Genomic DNA, 11,885 nt, shown 5'->3' with positions numbered 1-11,885 from the left:
AATGGAGTTGCATACAATAGTTTTAAGGCCAGACGAAAGCAGCTAAGGCATTCAAACCAGAAAAGAAAACTTTATATTATATCCATCATTTGCTACCCAAAGAAAAATACCAAGAAAAATACACAATTTCTTTCCATTTAAAAAAATAAAAAAAACACTAATTAGCAACCCCATCAGCACATAAAACCTTCAAACCAAGCTAGTTTAAGGTCCGTTCGAACGCCCGGGCTGATATTTTACTGTAAGTGGTATAAAAAAATGAAAATGTGTTGGCAAAATGAGTCATGGCAAAATGTGTTTCTTTTTTTATTCTGACTATTTATCTTTTTAAAATAATTTATTTTAGTTATTTATTTTATTTGAAAGTTTCAAAATCATTCATCCTTAAAAGATTTATATTGATAACTCATTTTATTTAAAGTATTTAAAATAACCATGAAATTATTTGAATATATTTAAAATGATCTTTAATTCAAGTGTTATTCAAAATATAAAATTGAATATATTTAAATAATTGAAGGATAATTTTAAATTTTAAAAATATGATATGAGAATCAATTTTTGAAAAGATGATAAATCATTTAAATTTTTTTAAATAAGATGAGGTTAATTTCTAAACTAAATCTGAAACCTCAAAGAAAGTAAAGAACATAGCTTAATAATTTCACTTGCTAGTATACGTCGGACGAAAATTTTACCCACAATTGATTCTAAATTTAAAGAGGAAAAAGTGTTAGAAGTAGATAGAATGAGAGAGTTTATAATATTGAAATCAATTTTCATAACTTCATTAGTATCAAAACGAAAAGATCATATGATACTTTTAATGGAAAAAATATTTTTGTCCGAAAGTGAAATCAATAAAATTACTAATATTAAATAACTCAGTGTAAGTAATATTAAAAATGTGTTTTCAATTTACATTTTTTCAGCAAATTGTAAACAATTAAATGCATTGTCTGAAAATCATAATGATTAAATTACAACTTTAAACTGTACCGAGACGTCACTCTCCCCACCATTTACTACTCTCATACTTTGTCTCATTCCCATTCTTTTATTTACTACCTGTTCTTCATTCTCTCTCATTCCACTGCAATCGAAGACAATGTTTTGTGTTATTGTTTCGCAAATGCCGGACGGGAATGAGGGAATCCATTGCTTATGTTACCACTGGCTTTCTTATTCAATGAAGAAGGGTCATTTTTTGGGGAACAAAAATGCAAAACAGAAAGGTAAGGGGAAAAAATGTTTTTCTCGTTACTTGAAAAAAACTAAAATTTTCAATAACTATAAGCGAAAATATCGCAAGTTTCATATCAACCAATCCGAACTTGAATAATTCAATTTATTATTTGCAACTTAAAAAACCTCCAATCGATAGTTAATTTTTTTCTTCGTTTGATCTCCTTCAACAAATTTTCTTCTATGGACAAAAGTAAAAATAAAAACAGAACTTAAATAAAGAAAACCACATGTGGTAAAATCCAAATCCCCCACAAACTATGTTCCTGTAGCATCTGAAACAAAACCAAATGATTTGGTGTAGCACACGGATAATTGAACAAATTAATGGGAATTTTTTTATAACTGACTTTCCCTAGGATTGCAGTTCAATAGCCCAGTGTGGCTTTGTCAAAGCAGAAATTGGGTGTTCAAGTCCCATCAATCCTGATGGATCCATCCCTCTGGCCCACCTCAAAAAGACATACCCACAGGGGTCAGCAGAACCCCCCAAAAACGGCACAAACAGAAAACTGTATAAGTAAACAGAAGAAGGAAATGGACAAGCCAGAAATTGAAATGGCCGCAACAGGAAAAATCGGTAATTGGAAAAACAGGTAAAATTAATACTGAGCTGCATGTAAGGAATAAAGTATGATTTTAAGGTAAATATTAGGATTAGTGTTGAGCCTTTTTTATATTAAAAAGAGTAGTTTTTTATATTTTAAAATTGGTATAAAGTCTCCTAAAATATTAGGATTAATGTAAATGTTTCAAAACAAAAATATTTTAAAAAATGTCATTTGCAACTAAAATTATTAAAATTAATTTAGAGAGTATACATGGATTAATAATAGTATTTGCTTTTAATTAGAGGATGAAGAGTCTGTTTGTTTAGTGTTTGTATATATTTCTATTAAAGTTCTTAAACTTACGTCTAACTTTTTGGAAAAGCAACCGAAGTCTTGTTTTTATAAATTTAAAATTAATTTGAAGATTATGATTATTCCCATGTCCGAACAAAATATTTAAAAATGATTGTTAAGTACCTTGTTAATGTTTCTTATAAAATTTTTTAACTTTGTGTTTGATTTGCAGTTGTATAAAAGATATATACTTGAAAATATGGATATGATTGATTTAAAATTATATTGTGATTCAATCTTGATTGTTGCAAACAATTTGATTGTTTCCAGATAATTTTGTAATTAATTGAAATAATTTTTAAAAGGGAAGATGACATGTGATAACCACATGTTTTAATTTTGATTGCTTCCAAATAATAAATACAATTAATTTTTTTCATATTCATAGTAAAATATCATTATATTGAACTGGATTATATAATAAATCAAATGTAATAATGACAAATATAATATGATGATTCATCAATTAATTATGTGTATATTAATATTTAATGAATTGATATATATATAGTAATCAATCATTATATGCTAATCAATGTAATGAAACTCATTATTTCTAAGATGCTGAATAGTTGTATGTTACCATGATTTGATTCAATAACAATTAAAACAATTATTAAAAATTCAATCAAAATAATATGTTTACTATTACTATTAGCACCAACATTGAATAAATTAAATAAATATTAATTGATTACATGTTAATAATTGAATAAATAAATTAATAATATCAGTTAAAGTATTATATAATAATGTTAAGGATATCATAATTTAAATCAAAATTTGAAATTTTAAAATCTTGCATGATCTGAGTTTTAATTATATAGAGACATTAAACATAAAATGTAGAGATAGAGGTGATCAAACCACTGGTTAGAACGATAAATGATGAATTTGATTTCTTTTTAATCTAACTATTTATCTTTTCTAAATAATTTATTTTAGTTATTCATTTGATTGGAAAGTTACAAAATCATTCATACTTAAAAGATTTATATTGGTGACTCATATTATCTAAAGCATTTAAAATAATAATATAATTATTTGAATATAGTTAAAATGATCTTTAATTCAAGTGCTTTTCAAATTATAAAATTGAATATATTTAAATAATTGAAGGATTATTTTAAATTTTAAAATAAGGCCACACAAAGATGTCAACTTTCTGTAACCTTATAATGAAAATTCTTAATTAAACGTAAACAAATTGACCATGATTACTGCAAAATCAAATATCAAATTAAAGCTAGTTTTAATAACATGTTAAAATTGATAATGTAACATTTAAAATTGATGGTTAAGTATTTACTAAGCAGGAATAAGTCAACGGCTAAGTAATCATTATTTTTATATCTCAACAGAATATGCAAATTAACTTGAAATTTATTATTATTTTTCTATTCTAACAGAACATTTACAATTGATTGTTTAAGCATGTGTTATCTTGAAATAAAAATTATCAAAAGCACGAATAAAATATGCTTTTTAATTAAACGTTAATAAATTGATCGTGGTTATGGCAAAATCAAATACAAAATTGAAGTTGGTTTTAATAATATTTATTAATATTAAATAATAAATGTGTAATAAAATCAATAAAATTCATTACTATTAGCAATTGTAATAATTATCTTCTAGAATGGAACCAAGAATGGAACCAAATTGTTATTTTTTGCCTTGACGGACAACTGTATTTCAAATTAATGAAACCTACAAAATATGAATAAAATACGCTCATTAATTGAATGCTACAAATTGAATATCATTACGGTAAAAACAAATACAAAATTAAAGTTGGTTTTAATAAAATGTTAAAATTGATAGTGTAATAATTAAAATTAATTGTTAAGTATATACTAATTAGGAATAAGTTAACGTCTAAGTTATCATTATTTTTATGTGCTAACAGAATATGATTATTAATTTGAAAATCATGATTGTTTCCATATCTTAACAGTAGGACATTTAAAATTGATTGTTAAGTAACTATTAATTCAAAATAAAAATTAACAAAAATACTAATAAAATATGCTTATTAATTAAATGTCATTAAATTGGTTGTGATTACGGGAAACACAAGAACAAAATTGAAGTTGGTTTTAATCATATATTTAATATTGATGGCTAAGAACCTACTAATTTGAATTGAAGCTGATTTACTATAATTTTTTATCAATCTAATGATTTGGTTAATTCCAATAAACTGAATCCTAAAAGTTTGATTTTAATCTTTGATATATTTAATTTTTTTTTCGTTTGAAACATTAATATTATGTTAATATTCAAAATTTGAAATAATTAATTCATTATAATGATTTGTTTGATTAAAGGAAAGATAACTATATAATTAGGAATATGAAATTGAAGTTGGTTTTAATAATATATTAAAATTGACACTGTAATATTTAAGAGTTGATTGTTAAGTAATATAATATTATGATTATTTTCATATCCTAACGGAATATTCAGATTAATTTGAAGAGCATGACCATTTTCATACTCCAACAGAATATTTCAAATTAATTGCCAGGTACCTATTAACGGAAAGGTTTTTTCAAAGTTTCTAACGTTTTTGTTTAATTTACAAATTATCAATAATTACTTTTACCAAAAATCTTCTTTCATATCTATAATGTTATTGGTGATGGACTCAAATTGAATAATAGGATTATGATTTCTCAATTGGTAAAACGTAGATGATGAGAATCAAATCACACCATTTCTGTAATAAGTGAATGCCCTTTTTCTATTATTTGTAGTAAGATATTGGGCACAATTGAAAATGTTTTATAAATAAAATTTCAATTTATCCAAGATCTAGTTATAGGTAAAAATCCATTCTATAATTTAATGGATTATTGTGTGAGAAATAATCAGACTCATTAATTTAATCAAATTTGCAAATTGCTCGCAACATCTAGACAGAACAAAGGAAATATATAATAGATATTAGCATTAAGAAAGGAAAGTATCAATTTTGATGACAATGCTTTAACAAAACACCTCAAAAATCAGATACCATAAAAATGGAGATACCATAAATAAAAAACAATCGTAATTAGTTAATCCAAAGAATATGTTTGATTCAAAATATACAACGATTCAATTTTGATTGATTCCAAATAATTTTGATTTTGTAATGTTTAAATTCATAGGATAACATTTAAAATTGATTGTAAGTACCTACTAATTAGGAATAATTCAACGTCTAAATTATGAGTATTTACCTATACTAACATAATATGTTAATTAATTTGAAGATTATTTTTATTCCGATATCTGAACAAAATATTTAAAAATGATTGTTAAGTACTTGCTAATGTTTATTATAAATTTGTCTAACTTTGCGTTTGATTTGCAGCTGTATAAAAGATATATACTTTAAAATATGAATTTGATAGATTCAAAAATATATAGTGATTCAATTTTGATAGTTCCAAACAATTTGATTGATTTCAGATAATTTCGTAATTAGTCGAAATAATTTTTAAAAGGGAAAATGACTTATGGTAACCGCATGTTTAAATTTTGATTGATTCCAAATAATAAATAATAAACACAATTAATTATTTTGTATTCATAGTAACATATCATTATATTGAATTTAGTTATATAATAAATCAAATGTAATAATGACAAAAATATGATACAATGATTCATCAATTAATTACGTATATATTAATATTTAATGAATTGTTATATATAGTAATCAATCATTATATGCTAATCAATGTAATGAAACTAATTATTTTTAAAGCTAATTAATTTCTCGGAGCAATCACGCATATTTCCATTAACAATAAACTGGAAAAACAAAAAAAAAATGACAGTTGCATCACATAGAAAAAAAATGAAATTAATAGAAATTTGAATGCATGAAGGTTAAAATGTAACAATTTTTTTAACGGAAAAAATAAAATCATAGGTAATATGATTTTACACGTGTCCAGCATCACCGTTGTCACTTTAGTAGCAAAAATAAATCAGGATAGCTTAAGTATGACATTTTAATTAACAATTCTTTTTTTTAATATATTAATATTTAATGAATTGTTATATATAGTAATCAATCATTATATGCTAATCAATGTAATGGAACTCATTATTTTTAAAGCTAATTAATTTTTTGGAGCAATCACGCATATTTCCATTAACAATAAACTAGAAAAACAAAAAAAAAGACAAATTGAATCACGTAGAAAAAAACATAAAAATAAAATTAATAGAAATTTGAAAGTATGGAGGTTAAAATGTAACAATTTTTTTAAGGGAAAAAATCAAATCATAGGTAATATGATTTTACACGTGTCCAGCACCACCGTTGTCACTTTAGTAGCAAAAATAAATCAGGATGGCTTAAGTATGACATTTTAATTATCAATAAATGTTGAGAACCATTGGTTAGTTATTCTAGGATTGGTGAGTATTTTCATTTTTTGTATTTTGTCATAGACCACGTATATATGATTGATTCAGTCGCTTGGCAGATAATATTTTATGCAACAATATAATAGTAATAATATAATTAAAATTAAACATTACAAAATATTCTTATAACATATAATGAATGAAGAGAAACAACAAATATAATATTGTCTAATACCCGAAGGCATTTGAAAGGCAAAAACATATCAATTTTTCTAAGGGACAACCAAAGTAACAAAACACTGTGATAACTATTTTTTTCTCTTATTTAGGTGGATTGGTCTTCATCCCATCCGATGTCCTTCCTCAGAATGATCTCCCTCACACCTTGGTTTGGCAGATAATAAAAGACAACTTCATCTCGAGCCATCAAGTTGTTGTCCCTCCGAAATTGGTACCAAGGTGTAGTGATAGTTTGCAGCCCATCTTGGATAGACATCCTCCAAATCTGATGGCCACTGGGTGATTCAACAGTAAGATATTTACAAAAAAAGGGACAAGAAAATCAATAGTTCTCCGTAAAAAATTTTAAAAAATAAAATAGAATAGAATACTACCTCCTTGTAAAACTGGTGAGGTAGAGCCACCATGATCCCTGCTCCATTGTGAATAAAAAAGAGGGATATCATCCTGTTCCTGAGCGATATTCAAAGTTGTCTTCCTTTCTTCTTTCTCCTTTGCTACATTCTCCTGCAAACCTCAAAAGCCTCATCTGTTTAATGACAACAGTAAGCACAAAAACAAAAGCTTTAGATCAAAATCTTACTTAGATATGAAAGGTGATAATGCTGAAGTTCAGATTAAACAGGACCAGATCTTAGGCTAATGTTCGATGACCAATAATTTCAAGCCATGGAGAGCCTACTTCAGTTCCTCCTAAATGTAATCTTACTTGTGTCAACAGAATTTGGTAAGTAGCAATAGATTCTTGAACTGATATCCAATCCAATTAGACTTCATAACTTAAAATATGAAGAATAAAACCATGGTCAACCACTGCAAGATAATCTGGACCCCTAATGGGTTCATCAGATATCTCCAATATTTCCATTTCAACAGCTTCTGTTAATTGTGTGTGTACATTATAAGTTTATAACAAAAAATAAAGACAAAATATTCTTCAATTAAAATCATATTTCATCTCGTAACTAAAATTATCAGTTATTATCAAAATGAAATGCCACTTTTAATTTTGATTGGAGATAATATTATGATATTAGATTATATCCAAGTTCATTTTGTTCCAAAAAACAATAGTGTGCGTGAGAGAGAGATAAATCATAACTATGCACACCGTGGTATCTTCTTCATCATAGTAGCTAGGTCTCTCCTACACAAGCATCATGTCATATATCAACCTGCTAAATGAGCCAACATTGATGTTTCCTTCTATGTTGTGGCACAATTCACTCACAGCCTTCCCACTGCAAAATTCAACTAATTTTCTGCAATAGTTTCCCATTTCAGGGTTCCACCCTCCTTCAAAATCCACCACCAATTTCTCTACTGAAGTGTCCAGTTTCCTAAGTAACAAATAAACAAATGCAAAGTAAATTTAGATATAAGAAAATAATCTATCACAAAATTAGAACATGAAATTGGCTCCATTTTCTCTTAATTTTTCCAAGCTCTATGAGACCAACTACACCAACATGGAGAAAATTAAAAGGACAAAATACAAAACTACTTTCTTCCATGAAAAAACACTATACACGTGTTATAATTCTAATATACTTGTATAATAAGATTATTATCATTATTATTAGCATATGGCTATAAGAGTGGAAAGAGAGATTACTGTGAACATCTCTTGATGATGACATCCTCGGCAATGGAAGATAGATATTTGAGTTTCATCGCCATAATAACCGTACGTACATTGTGGTTTCTTCCCTCTATGTTTCTCTCTCTCTTTTAGTGAGTAAAATACTAATGCTAAAATGCAATGAGGCACCGAAAATCAAAAGGGTTTGGTCTTGAAACGGACTGGCCAAACAACAAACCAAAATATTGTAAATAGAGCGGACGATAAAACCACAAAGTCATATTTAATAATAATTTTTTTACTAAAATTTAGTAAAGTCATTAATATTAATCAGCTCAACATTGTCAAAAAAAAACAAATCTAATCAAGACCATATCAGAATTCAACAACATCACCAAACCAAAATTGGAAACAAAATTAAGTGTACTATTCATCGAGTTCTAGATGCTCTTTACCTTATCAATCTTCTCAAAAGTGTCAACCCTCCAAGGGGTTAATCCATTGATAGCCTCACCAGCAACCTTAGAGAGCCAAGAGGGCCACCCTGCTGCAACCTATGACTTTAGCTTGTATGAAAAAAGTCCATCACAATGGTCAAGCCAATCTCATTAGCAAAAATCACAATGGATATCAATTAAACGCTTATCGAAATAGCATATCATGATATCATATATTGATTTCATATTAGTAAAAAAACAATGTGGATTTAAATAATCTAAGCGTAGTACAAATCAAGACCTTTTTGGCATCTTTTTCATACATAGCATAGACAAGTTCAAGCAGTCTCTTCCGGGTAAGCAAGCTGCATGCAATTGATAATAATATCAAAGATTACTGCAAATTGCCAAGAAAAATCATGAATTCCATTTTTCTCAATCCAAAACAACATGCATATAAAAACACATAAATCTTAACATCTTTTCACCCTATTTAATCAATTATCAAAGCATTTGATGTATATAATTAAGAACATCTCTATATGTATTGACTTTAATATTGCCAACATTGCAGTTTATTATTCTTCATTTCTACATTCAATCGGCGACACCTACCTTCGCCACCTGCATCAATTGCCACAACAACCAACAACTCCATGATTAAAATCAAATTGAAACCTTAGAAAGTCAGAATAATGTAAGAATCCAATGCAGACCTTGTAAAAATGCTTATACTGCCTGTTTCCAAGGCCAAACACACCATAATGAAGATTTTGAAGCCACCCTTCTCCTTTCTCACCCCCCTAAATTCTCCACAAAAACACAGTCAAAATAATACCACAAAAAATTAGACAAAAAAAAAGGAAAAAAATAGATAAAAATGGGACATTTATTCTTCAACACCGCCCTGGTAATCATATTGTTGCAATAAATCAGCAACAACTCTTGTAGCAAAAATGGTACAAGATCATTTTTTTAAAAAAAAAACAACGAAAAAGAACATAAGAGAAACAATAAGAAATCAGCAACAACTCTAGTAGGAAAAATGGCAGGAGATAATTTTATTTTTAAAAAAATGAAAAAGAGCATAGCAGTAACCTCAAGTCTTTTAAAAAAATGAAAAAAAACATAGCAGTAACCTCGAGTCCTATTGTTGCAACCATTGCATGGGCAAAATGCGTAACCTTCAATACTGTCGTTAGCCTGTCCCAAAAATTAAATCACAAAAAATCAGACCACAAAAAATTAGACAAAAAAAGGGAAAAAATAGATAAAAATGGAACCTTTATTCTTCAATACTTTTGTTGTTGTGTGTGGTCGTGATGGTGTTGTTGTTGGGGTGGTGCTTATGATAGGAGGAGAAATAATAGAACTTGGATTAGAGACTACCTCCTTCATAAACCTTCTCTTTCCAATTACGCCCGATTGAGACTACCTCCTTGATAAACACTTGTAAGAGAAGAAAATAAGAAAGTAAAATGAATAAAACTCCTCCCATAAGTTAGATGAGACAACTTTTATAATAGTTAAGTACATAAGTTGATCCAAACAGGGTTTTAAGGGCACTTCAAATAGGCTCAACAAAACTAAATGCAAAAGCTCATAAAAAGCACCAATGTAGAGATAATAATGGAAGCGCATCTCACCAGAACATGTAGAGATAATAATGTACAATGCACAAACAACACCAAGAAACCTGCAATTAAAAACCATCAAAACTCAATTAATTCCAAAGAAATCGGATAAATGTTAGACCATCAATAAAATTATAAAAAGGGAAGCAAAAGTCAAAACTTTTCTATTCAACAAAAAATGGACAACAGCAAAGGGACCAAAAACACAGGAAAACGAAAACTTAACATGGATCAGAACAAAAAGAAAACATGCATGAGAAAAACAACAGGAAAAGAAAAGCAAAACCTCGTTTGCCATCGAAAAAAATGCACAACAACAAAACCAAGCACGACGGGAAACAAAAGTCAAAACTTTTCCACTCAACAAAAAATGAACAACAACATAACAAAAAAATAATTATAATTAAGAAGAAAACATGCATAATAACAAACAAAATTAAGACCTTGCAAATAAAGACAAATAATACCAAAACAAACATGCACAACAGGAAAAGGGAAAAAAACTTTCCTGCAAGATGCTTCTTCGTCGATAGCCTGGTAAGCGGAAAGATAAAAAAGGAACCAAAAACAAAGTAGAAAAATCAGCAAGAAAAAAATAACTATCAATTAAGAAGAAAACATGCATAACAACAAAAACTCAACAGAAAACCAAAGCAAAAACTGGAAGTGAAGATGGAAGAGATGGAACACAAAAATGGAGAAGAAAGAAAGCACGGAGAAAACCTCGTGTAGCAAACAGAAAATGGAAAACCTCAACAAGGGGAAAACTCAACGGCAAGTGAAGCTGGAAGAAACGGACCACAAAAATGAAGAAAAAAAGAAAACGGGAGAAGGTGAGGAAATGACGAAACGCAGTTTAGAGAAAACAATGGGAGAAGGCTGGAGAAGGAGGCATGTAAAGCAACCAAAGCTTGAAGCGGGTTGTGGCTGGTTGTGTTCGAATCGGAAGAGAAGAGAAGAAAATAGAAGAAGAAAGAAAGGAAGAGGCACGGGAGAAATAGAGAGAGAAATGGAATTAGGCACAAAAGAAGAAAGAAAGGAAGAGGCATGGGAGAAATGGATAGCTGTAGGGTCATGTGTCAATCTTAAAAAATTTACAAAATTTCAATTCTGTTAACTGCAGGGGGACACGTGTCACCACTTGGAGCATGGGCACAATAGACATTTCCATAGACATCTCATTTATGACTTAGTATAGAAGTGGAGGTATACATTTGATCTTGTCCTCATTTTCCAATTTTTATCGGTATTGCCAAGAAATATGAACCATTATCTGAAGAATGGAATTATTCATTGAATGTATCTTTACCCACGGTCAAATTGCAGTCTTTTGAAGTTATGTAATCAAGACACTTATTTGCCTGAAAATGTACAGTCTAATTGTAATCTTTTGGTGATGCCGCATGAATCATACACACACAACACATTAATAATATTTACATGACACAAAACATGTTTATATTAAATCAAACTA

General features: G+C 28.2%; 1 long non-coding RNA gene across 1 annotated transcript; it reads right to left on the bottom strand.

The window, feature by feature from the left end:
* Positions 1-6,742: 6,742 nt before the first annotated feature.
* On the bottom strand, positions 6,743-10,628 carry LOC102669514 (uncharacterized). The gene is made up of 8 exons (XR_005888645.1): positions 10,424-10,628; positions 10,061-10,226; positions 9,917-9,980; positions 9,494-9,580; positions 8,796-9,142; positions 8,374-8,561; positions 7,133-8,098; positions 6,743-7,033 (listed from the first exon to the last, which is right to left on the bottom strand). It is a non-coding gene; the product is annotated as an uncharacterized lncRNA (long non-coding RNA).
* Between the last annotated feature and the right edge of the window lie 1,257 nt (positions 10,629-11,885).

Source organism: Glycine max, chromosome 15 (genome assembly GCF_000004515.6).
Source record: "Glycine max cultivar Williams 82 chromosome 15, Glycine_max_v4.0, whole genome shotgun sequence".
Lineage (NCBI taxonomy): Eukaryota > Viridiplantae > Streptophyta > Magnoliopsida > Fabales > Fabaceae > Glycine > Glycine max.
This window is presented reverse-complemented; position numbering and strand designations above follow the sequence as displayed.